General features: G+C 37.7%; 1 long non-coding RNA gene across 1 annotated transcript in view; it reads right to left on the reverse strand.

Annotated features, from left to right (window-relative positions):
• The window catches only part of LOC108527966 (uncharacterized), a 30,917-nt gene extending 19,909 nt beyond the window's left edge, over positions 1-11,008 (reverse strand). The window contains exons 1-2 of the long non-coding RNA XR_001884989.1: positions 10,958-11,008; positions 9,510-9,686 (exon numbers count right to left, since the gene is read on the reverse strand). This is a non-coding gene — a long non-coding RNA (uncharacterized LOC108527966). The remainder of the gene's footprint in view (positions 1-9,509; positions 9,687-10,957) is intronic.
• Between the last annotated feature and the right edge of the window lie 255 nt (positions 11,009-11,263).

Here is an 11,263-nt window from a genome sequence, read left to right on the forward strand (position 1 = left end):
GGGTTCACGCCATTCTTCTGCCTCAGCCTCCCGAGTAGCTGGGACTACAGGCGCCCGCCACCTCGTCCGGCTAGTTTTTTGTATTTTTTAGTAGAGACGGGGTTTCACTGTGTTAGCCAGGATGGTTTCGATCTCCTGACCTCGTGATCCGCCCGTCTCGGCCTCCCAAAGTGCTGGGATTACAGGCTTGAGCCACCGCACCCAGCCTTCTAGATATTTTTTCTAACATATTTCTAATCAATTTTATGGTGACTGAAGAATATACTCTGTACAATTTTTAAAAAAGGTTCAGAATCCAGTCCAAGATCACTCACTGTTTAGTTCTCTCTGTAATGTTAGTCTTCTTTAATCTTGAATAATTTATTAGTCTTTGACATTTTTGATGAATACAGGCTAGATATTGAGTTCACTAACTTTTAATTTGGGATAGTCAGATGTTTTCTAATGAGAATATTCAAGGTATGTATTTGTAACTGAAATAATACAGAATAGATGCTGTTTTTAGTACATTCTATCAGGAGGTATATGGTACTGAATTGTCCCTTTTCCACCAATGATAATTTTTTATCATTTTTAAAAAGTTATGTCTTCAATGTCTCTTGCTATAAGATATTGCTTTAACTTTGTGATTAATAAGTATCTTGAAGGGAGATACTCTGAGACTAAATTAATACACTCTTTTTCCTCAAATGTTTCTTACACTATTTTAGTAGCCATTGATGATTTTGTCCAAATAAATTATCCTAAGTTGATTGTCAAATAGTGCTTTTCTAATTCAACTATTATTTCTGAATTTATTCTTCGGGTTTCTACTATAAAGAAAAGGTTTTGCTTTTCTGCTATCATTTATTTCAATATGGACTTATACAATCTTAATGTCAAATATGCCTTTTAGCCAGTGGAAGCCCCTTAAATCTGATTTCTGTGGTTTTTCACCTGTCCCCATTATTTTTCCATCACTTTCATTTTTGATTAACAAAATGCTCTACTCTCATTTTTTATTTCCCATTTCCAGCCCTGGAATTAGTATTTCCTCCAGTTAGTCTTTATTTCTTCTAGTGAAGATGGTGTTTAAAAACCAAGGTTTGGGCACTAGATATGCTCCTTGCTACTAGATGTTATTGCTTTTAGTTCCTCTCAGCAGATAGGAACCAGAGCCAGGAAACACACACACACACACACACACACACACACACACAATGATATCAATTGTAAATGTATATATCAATATGTTCATTTGTATCTATGCCGATTGATATGGTTTGGCTGTGTCCCCACCCAAATCTCAACTTGAGTTTCTCTCCCAGAATTCCCACATGCCGTGGGAGAGACCCACAGGAGGTAATTGAATCATGTTGGTCAGTCTTTCCCATGCTATTATCATGATAGTGAATAAGTCTCATGAGATCTGCTGGGTGTATCAGGAGTTTCCACTTTTGTTTCTCCCTCATTTTTTCTCTTGCTGCCACCATGTAAGAAATGCCTTTTGCCTCCTGCCATGATTCTGAAGCCTCCCCAGCCAAGTGAAACTGTAAGTTCAATTAAATCTCTTTTTGTTCACAGTTTCAGATATGTCTTTATCAGCAGCATGAAAACGAACAAATACACTCATCTATTAACCCATAGGTGTACATTGATACCTCCAATTCCAATTTAATACAAAAGATTTATTCTCACCTCCTTCCTCTCTGTATTACCCTGTTCTCATACTGCTATAAAGAGCTGCCTGACACTGGGTAATTTACAAAGGAAAGAGGTTTAATTGACTCATGGTTCCAAATGACTTGAGAAGCCTCAGGAAACTTACAATCATAGTAAAAGGTGAAGGGGAAGGGGAAGCAAGGACCTTCTTCACATGGCCACAGGAGAGAGAAGTGCAAGCGGGGAAATGCCAGATGCTTACAAAACCATCAGATCTCGTGAGAACCCACTCTCAGGAGCGCAGTATGGAGGAACCACCCTATGATCACCTCCCTCCGTTGACACGTGGGGATTACAATTTGAGATGAGATTTGGGTGGGGAAACAGAGCAAAACCATATCATCCCACACTGACCCCTCCCAAATTTCATGTCTTCAAATTTCAAAACACAGTCATACATTTCCAAGAGTCCCCCAAAGTCTTAACTTACTCAAGCATTAACCTAAAAGTCCAAGTCCAAAGTCTCATCTGAGCCAAGGCAAGTCCCTTACCCCTAGAAGTCTGTAAAATCAAAAGCAAGTTAGTGACGTCCAAGATCCGATGGGGGTACAGGCACTAGATAAATGCTCCTATTCCAAACAGGAGAAATTGATTAAAACAAAAGGGGTACCTACTATATATTTCAAAATAGCTAGAAGAGAATAATTTGAATGTTTCTTTTTTAAGATTTTTCTTCGCATAAAGAAAAGACAAAGATCCCAATTACACTTATTTGATCTTTACAAATATATGAATGTATTAAATTATCACATGTCCCCACAAATGTGTACATCTGTTATGTCTCATAAAATAATAAAAATGATAAACGATTTAAATAAAAATCATAAATGTGAAAAAACAAAAACAAGCAAGCAAACAAACAAAAAACAACAAAGGGGCTACAGGCTCCATGCAAGTCTGAAATCTAGCAGGGCAGTCAGCAAATCTTAAAGCTCTGAAATAATCTCCTTTGACCGCATGTCTCACATCCAGGGTACACTGATGCAAGAGGTGGGCTCTCCGGCCTTGGGCACTCTCTATACCTGATGTTGAAAACAATGACTTCCTAGCCAAAATATATTTACTTATTTGCTAAATCCTATAATCCAAAGAAAGGAGTACGAGTATTACCAATTCATACCACTGCAAAAGTGCACAAATCTCTAAGTAAGTAGAGTTCAACATTTGTTTACATTTTTTCTCTGTTCATCCTGAAGATATATAATAATAACAAAGTACCTAGAATTTACTTGGATCAACTCATTTCCCCCTTTTCTGTGTCATGATACCCCTCCTTTAAAATATAATTAGGTTTATTTCTGTTTGTGTTTTAGAATTATGCTTGACTTCATTATATATTTTTGTATATATGATACATGGACATCATTGCAACGTGAAACTATGCAAAATCATATGCTTTTCTAGATGTTATCTTCTACACTTTTCTGACCCTACTTCCTATTTGTTTCTTGTTTATACATCCTGTGTTTTATGCAGGTGTGAGTAGTTATGGATTTATTTTCTTATTCCTCCTTATCATATAAAAGGTCACAAACCATAGATACTTACACTTTACTTTCACCTAGCTATATACCTTGAAAATGACTTCATGTAAGTTCATAGGGATGCTCCTCACTCATTTTAAGAGCTTTGGCATATATCCTTGTGTAGATGTATATACTCTTTTTTCAACTCCTGTGTATGGGGATTTGGTTGTTGCTAATAATTGGCAATTATAAACAGTTTTGCAACGAATAACCTTGTGTATGTGTATATTTGTATTGAGGTGTATCTTCAAGGTAAACTACTAGAAGTAGGATAGCTAAGAATATAAGCTAAGTAGGCTTGCTGAATATTGCATGGAACCAATTTTCATTTTGATCATCAGTGTGTGAAGGTGCCCATTTTCCCAAAGTCTCAACAAAAAATGTGTTGTCATACTTTTTAATTTTTGACAATCTGATAGGTGAAAGTGATTAACTGTATAGTTATTCTTATAAAATTTATAGCAGTTATAGTTGATATTTAATGGATTGCCTACATTTTAATTGTATAGTTTATATGACCTTTGACTAATGTATACATCAGTGCAATCACCAGCATGCTCAAGTTAAAGAGCTTTTCTATCCCAAAATGTCCACTTGTGCCTCTTTGCAGTCTTCCTTTCTACCCCTGATAACTACCAGCGTCTGGCATGCATTCTGCCATTGTAGGCTAGTATTGCCTTTTCTACAATTTCATGTAAGGAGAATCAGAGCATAAGTTTGGCTTTCCCTCAGCATAGTGCATCATGTTTTGACATTCATTCATGACGCTGAGTATTATTGGTTTTTTATCGCTGCAATGTATTACATATATGGATACACTACAAATTGTTTATCCATTCACCAGATAATGGACATTTAGGTTATTTTCAGTTTTGGGATACATGGATAAGTCTGCTATGAACACTGATTTAAAAGTCTGTGTGTGAATATATGCCTTATTTTCTTGGTTAAATTTTAGAAGTAGAATGTTTGGTTAATAGGTTATATAAGTGTTCAACTTTATAAGAAACTGTCAAACTGCTTTCAAAAATATGTCTACCATGTTATACCCCCACAAGCAATGTGTAAGAGTTTCAGTTGCTTCGCATCCCCATCAACACTATGTGTTGTCACTCTTCTTAATTTTAACCACTCTAGGGTGTATGTTGCATTATCTCATTAGGGTTTAATTTGTAATTTCTCTATGAGTAAAGATCTCGAACATTTTTCACATTCATATTGATCATCTTATATATATTTTCATATTAAATGGTTTCAAATATTTTGACTATCTTTATTGGATTGATGCCTTCCTATTAATGTGTTATAAGAATTCTCTGTATATTCTAGATATCATTATTTTGTCAGATAAATGTACTGAAAACATTTTCTATTTGTCTATGGCTTGAATTTTTATTTTCTGAGCACCATCTATGAAGATCAGAAGTTTTACATTTGAATTAAGTCTAATGTATTTTTTGTTGTATCGATTCTGTTTCTGGTTTCATAGCATAGATGACTTCATGTATTGAGATTTTATTTCTGATCTTTTCTTCTATACATTTTATAGTTTTGGTCTTCGACCTTAAGTCTATGGTTTAGTTTATGTTCACTTTTGTCAAAAATCAATTGTCCACAGATGTGTGGGTCTATTTCAGAATTTTTTAATGTTTTCCAATGGTCAATGTGGACATAATGCAAAATTGCCCTGATTCCCAGGAAAGGTGAAGTAACATATGTAATTATTTATGGATGTCCCCACTTTATAGTGGTGACTTCTCATGAAATGGGTCCACCTGAAAGACCAGAAATCAACCTGGTCACTCAGTAGTCAGTCACTGGACTGTCAGGTTTATGTATTACCCGAAGTACCCCAGACAATTCACTCCCAATTCGCATAGTAATTTGTATCTTACTTTGTTAAATTTATTTTTTCAGTACATTTTGAAAAGGGCCAGAAAGTGTTGGAATTAAAAAGGGTAGTGTGTCTTTAGTTAACACACAAGGGAGAAGAGCAAATTCTGACTCTGCTACTCTCCGAGTTTGTGAACTAAGCGAGTTATCTATCTATCCTGAGCCTCAGTTTCCTTATTTGGAAAGTAGGGACAGTAACAGTAAATATGCACTATTTGGTATCTACTATCATATGATATCTATCCCACACTGAAATATTAGATATAAAATACTGAGTACACATCAGTGGTATATAATGAGAACTAACATAATTTTTAATAAAGTTGTATGAACAATATTTTTATTCTTTTACAACTCAAACGTTATGTCTTTTGAAAAATCTCCCAGTACTCTAAAACAGCACCTCTGTGACATGTGCAAGGAGAAATACTCACATACATCATCTTTGGGTGTTCACTGAAACACCTTTAAAATAATCCCTCTTTATGCTTTCAGACATATCAAATTAACTTGGTGCCTGTAACATCTTAATTAGTTTTGCATTGAAAATCCAACTTCAGACTTCACAGTGGAAATGTAACTCATGGAGAGAAATTGATATTTACATGCTCAGAGTTAAGCAAAACCAAGTTTCATATCGCCAGGCGCATCAATTTAGTGCTAAGACCAAGAGATCTGTGCTAATCACTGTTGCCCTTTTAATTGATAATGGCAACTAAAGGTGATGATTCTCAGCTTTTCAAACAAACTGCTGCCTTTGTTTCTGAGTAATTTCTTGATGCACAGTAAATGGCTAGCAAAATTCCATGCATTTGATTTGAAAGACAATGTGATTATGTACACACAAGTTATTTAAAAAGAAATCATTACTATCAAAACGTTTTCATGAATCAGAAAAGAAAGTTTTTTTGTGGGAAAGGATAAACATTTATATTGACTAGAAGACTTTTTAGCTTACTTCAACAATAAACTAATTTTATTTGTTTTTACGCTACTGGCTGGATTAGCCTGCAGTTTCAACTAATGGTCTACTAACTTTATGGAGACTAGTAAACCCTGTGCTTAATTAACACTGTCTTTGACCTTGCCAATAGTAAGTTTATATTACAGAAACGTGCTAAATAATTTCAGGGCCTTTAATTCCTGGAGAAATGACCTAAGAACATACTATAATTGATGAATTTAGAAAAATTAAGAATGTTGTCCAAAAAATAAGTTTTTCAAAAGGCCTGACTTCTAGGAAAGTGTGGTATTGATTGTACAACAGATAGCAGTATTTCTTCAGTTCTAGGTCACTTTATCCACTCAACATATTGGCATTCTGGTTTCTAGATCAATCTCTCAGGAATTGGCCATAATGAATCGTTTTGATCACCTGGGAATAGGCAGATAAAAAACAGTCTGGCCTTCCTATCCTGCAACCAACAGTGGGGAATCCTGGGCTGTGAAATCTGTGTTAAAATTATAATCAATTCACTGCCCTGCAGGGTTTGCTTTGGCTGAGGTTCTGGCAGGGCTGCCCTCTCCAAGGACTTGTGAGGTTTTCAGCAGAAAGGCCTGTGAGGTTTCCCTCATGGAGCCACTCCTGTCCCTGATGACTGCAGGTTGTTTCTTGAAGAGCTGTATTTACTTTGACTGTAAGAATAGATACCACACAGTTTACTTGCAATAAGAGATTTGGACTTAACGTACTCAACCAAATACTCCTGAAGAAAAGATTTATTGTTTGTCCTCATTTTGCTCACCAAGATCTGGGATTTACTCTCCTTAAATTCCTTAAGCTATTCACTGTTTACTAAATTTTCACCTTGTGGAGAATGTTATAGCTTTGAGAGTAATGTGTTCATCTCAAGTCCAAAGGGCATTATAGGCCCAGATACTTGGGAGGCTGAGCCAGGAGAATCGCTTGAGGCAGAGGTTGCAGTGAGCCAAGATCGGGCCACTGCACTCCAGCCTGGGCAACAGAGCGAGAGTCTCTCCAAAAAAAAAAAAAAAAAAAAAAAAAAAAACCAACAACAAAAAACAAACAAACAAACACATACCACAAAGGGCATTATAGAAACAAAAGTAGTTTTTTAAAATTCCAAAATAGCAATTCTCTATGCCAGTGCGCATTGGCAGGATGAAGCTGCTTTGGGGATGATGATCCATGAGCCTCCTGAGGGCAGGCATGTGGAATTTTATTTTAAAACTTCCTTATTCATTAGTGTGACCATTATTCAGGCCTGCAGAGTCCTCCAGCATCTGATTCCTGCTCCTCTCCTAGACTTCTTATCAATCACTCCCAAGTTCTCAGGTTTTCTTTCAGCTTCATAGAGCACTTTATAGAAACTGCAATCTAGGACTAATAATTCTGTATTATGATTTCATGGGGTGCCAATGCATCATCATCATAAAACAGATCATCGTCCTCATCATTGCTATCTACTGAATCCTTGTGCTCCCACTAATGATACATGTTGAAAACACCATTGTGATGGTGTTACGCAGTGGGGATTTCTGAGAAGTTACCAGGTCTTGAGGATAGAACCCTCATGAATAGAATTTGTGCCCTTATAACTAAAGACCCCAGAGAGCCTTCTCACCCTCTTTCCACCATATGAAGACACAGTGGTATGTCAGCTGTCTCCAACCCAGAAGAGGGGCACCCCAGACCCCAACCGTGCTGGCACCTTGATCTTGGACATCCAACCCCAGAACTGTGTGGAATAAACTTCTGTTGTTTATAAGTCACTCTACCTGTAGTATTTTGTGAGCAGTTTAGCTGACTAAGACATGACTAAATGGGATGCCAGGCTTTATCACTTAAGCAATTAAAAATTGTTAATTTAAAATAAAATCCAGGGACTATCAATAGGAAAGAGGCTAAGAGCATGTGTCAGAGAAATAGGAGCAGCTACAATAAATACGCCCCAAGGTGTCCATGGTGCAGCACAACAAGAATTTCATCTCACTCATCTGGAAATCCACAGTGGACTGTCCCAGTCAGACCAAGTCCATGGTGGACTGTCCTAGTCAGACCGCAGTGATTTAGAGTCTGAGACTCCTTAAATCTTGTACTTTTACTACCACCAAGAGCCTTGCCACCAACCAAAAAAGAGAGGGTAAAGGATACATGTCAACTTTTTCTTGCCTTGCTTGTCAGTGACAAATATGCTTCTGCTCACGGGCATGGTGGCAAGAACTATGCTCATGGCCTTCCCTGGATGCAGAGGAGAGGGGCTGGGAACTCTCACCCCTGGCTACTGCCAGTGCTTTCCTGTGACAACTCTGCACTCTGGGAAGAAGCATTTGAATGTTGGTAGTGTCCATTTTGTCATCCTGTAGCAGAGATATCTGTTTGCACTCTTCTTCCCATGCTGTGTATTCTAATCCATCCCCCAGAAAGACAACCAAATGTCCTACCCAGTCAGTACATGGAACTGAAGGTCTAAGACCTCTGGCTGAGGGTCAGTACTTGCCACAAGACCCAACTGTGGCTTCTCAGCATCTAGAAATCAATATCCCGGTAGACCAGTTGTCTGTGCCTTCCGTCCAATAGCAGTGCTGTGGGATGGGGACAGGTTAATTGCAACACAGTCTCAAGGACAGAAAAGAATAAAGAGAGAACACCACACACTGGGGACTATTGGAAGGTGGAGGTTGGGAGGAGAGAGAGAATTGGGAGAAACAACTAATGGGTACTAGGCTTAATACCTGGGTGACCAAATAATCTTTACAACAACCCCCACCCCGACACAAATTTACCTATATAACAAACCTGCACATCTACCCCTGAACTTAAAATTTTTTAAAAAAACTTAAAAACAATTGTAAAACAATATGATTTTAAAATAAAATACAAAGAAAAAAAGAGGAAGACAAGTGCACTCACTGGTCCATCGCATTTAAGAACTAATGCTACATATCCTTGTCAAAACTCACTAAATTCTGTAATCAAAGGGTGAATTTTACCCTATGTAGATTATACCTTAATTTTTAATGCGTATACCTTCATTTTTAGAATTTTGTATCTTAATTCTTAAAATTGAGGACGGAAGAACTAAAACAGGGATAGAGAACTGTTTATTGGTGCAGAAATCTACAGGTATGTCTTACTTCCAGTGGGTCAATTAACAGTTTTATTGTTTTTCTATATAGCAGTTAGGCCATCTCCTCTACTGTGTGGACTTTGGTTTCTTTCTCTGAGATGGGAAATCACTGGGCCATTTGGAGTAATGGAGGAGTATGGTCACACCTGTTTTAACCCATTGGGTGCTGGATTGAGACCAAAGGGCAGCAGTAAGAGAGCAGCTGACAGGATCCTGCACCAGCCCCGTGGGTTACCCCAACCCATCTGGACCAAGCATGTTTTATAATGATAAGGAGTTGGGATGTTTGTTCACTTACCCATCTTCCAATTCTAAATTTCAGCAAGTGACTGCATCCTTGGTTGTCTTCACTTTATCTTTATTGATACCATTTGGTCTTTGTATTTGCAGACTAATTTATGAAGATGCTTAGGGAAGAAAACACTAAAAGAATGGCTTGAACAGATGGGCACTGAATCAATGAAATGCACTTATTCTGAAAGAGATCATAGATATATTTTGCTTAGTTTATGGCGTCTACTCATTTCTTAACTCACATGAGAAATTTGAACACTAAAATTATTTTGATTTTCACACAGTCAGATATCAGATTGCAAGGAAGTGAGTGATAGACTTTTTCCTAACTGTTATATATAAAAATATAAAAAATTAAATTGACTTATTGGAAGTAAGACAATATATCTATAGATCCCCATGTCAATGAACATTTCTCTATCCCTGTTTTATGTTTCTTTCTCCCTCCCCATTAAAAAAAAACTAAGGTCTAAAATTTTAAAAATTAAGGTGTAATTTACATAGCATGAAAGTCACCTTTTTAGTATAGAATTTAGTGAATTTTGGCAAAGATATACAGGCATACTACCACTACAATAAATCTTTTGAACAGTTCCATTATTCTAAAATATTTCCCTGTGCCCCCTGGGGTCAACCCTTCACCCAGCCCACAGCACCTGCCAACAACTGACTGATCTGTTTTCTGTCTCTATAGTTGACTTTTTCAAGAATAATTCAGCATTTAGCTGACGTGTGGATTTTCTTTTCAGTTTGTAAGTTTTGCTTCATTTATTTTCAACCTCTGTTTTAAGATTCACCTATTTGTGCATGTGTTATTTTTGTAAATGGGCCTTATATTTTAGAAGAGTTTTAGGTTTGCAGCAAAACTGAATGGAAGATACAAGCTCTCTTATACCCCCCACCCTCACACAAGCAACATCCCTCTCTATCAACCACTCTGTCTACAGTCGTACTGCTCTTAAAACCGACGCCCCTATACTGACACATTGTTGTCACCCAAAGTCCAAAGTTCACTCCTGGTGCTGTACATATTCTATGGCAGCAGTCCTCAAACTTTTTGGTGGGACTGGTTTTGTGGAAGGCAATTTTTCCATGGACCAAAGAGGGTGGGGGGATGGTTTGGGGATGACTCAAGTGCATTACATTTATTGTTCCCTGTATTTACATCATTTCTACATTATGATATATATTTAAATACAACTCATCATATTGTAGAATCAGTGGGAGACCTGACCTTGTTTTCCTGCAACTAGACAGTTCCATCTGGAGGTGATGGGAGACAGTGACAGATCATCAGGCATTAGATTCTCATAAGGAGCACATGACCCAGATCCCTTGCATGCACAGTTCGCAATAGGGTTAGTGCTCCAATGAGAATCTAATGCCATAGCTCATCTGACAGGAGGCGGAGCTCAGGTGGTAATCCTAGGGGTGGGGAGCGGCTATACATACAGAGGAAGTTATCTTGCTCGCCACTCACTTCCTGCTGTGCTACCTGGTTCCTAACAGGTATTGGTTCATGGCCCAGGGGTTGAGGACCCCTGTTCTAAGAGTTTTGAGAAACAATGGCATTATCGACCCTTAGAATTTTATATAGAAGAGTTCCACTGCTCCCAAGTCCTCTATGCCCTACCTGTGCATTCTCTGCTCCCCTGCTCACCCTAACACCTGGCAACCAGAGATCCTTTCACTATTTCCACAGTTTTTCCTTTCCAGAGTGTCATATACAGCTATGTGCTGCATAATGATGTTTTGGTC

The sequence above is a fragment of the Rhinopithecus bieti genome, unplaced genomic scaffold (assembly GCF_001698545.2).
Source record: "Rhinopithecus bieti isolate Rb0 unplaced genomic scaffold, ASM169854v2 scaffold_3948, whole genome shotgun sequence".
NCBI classification, from domain to species: Eukaryota; Metazoa; Chordata; class Mammalia; order Primates; family Cercopithecidae; genus Rhinopithecus; species Rhinopithecus bieti.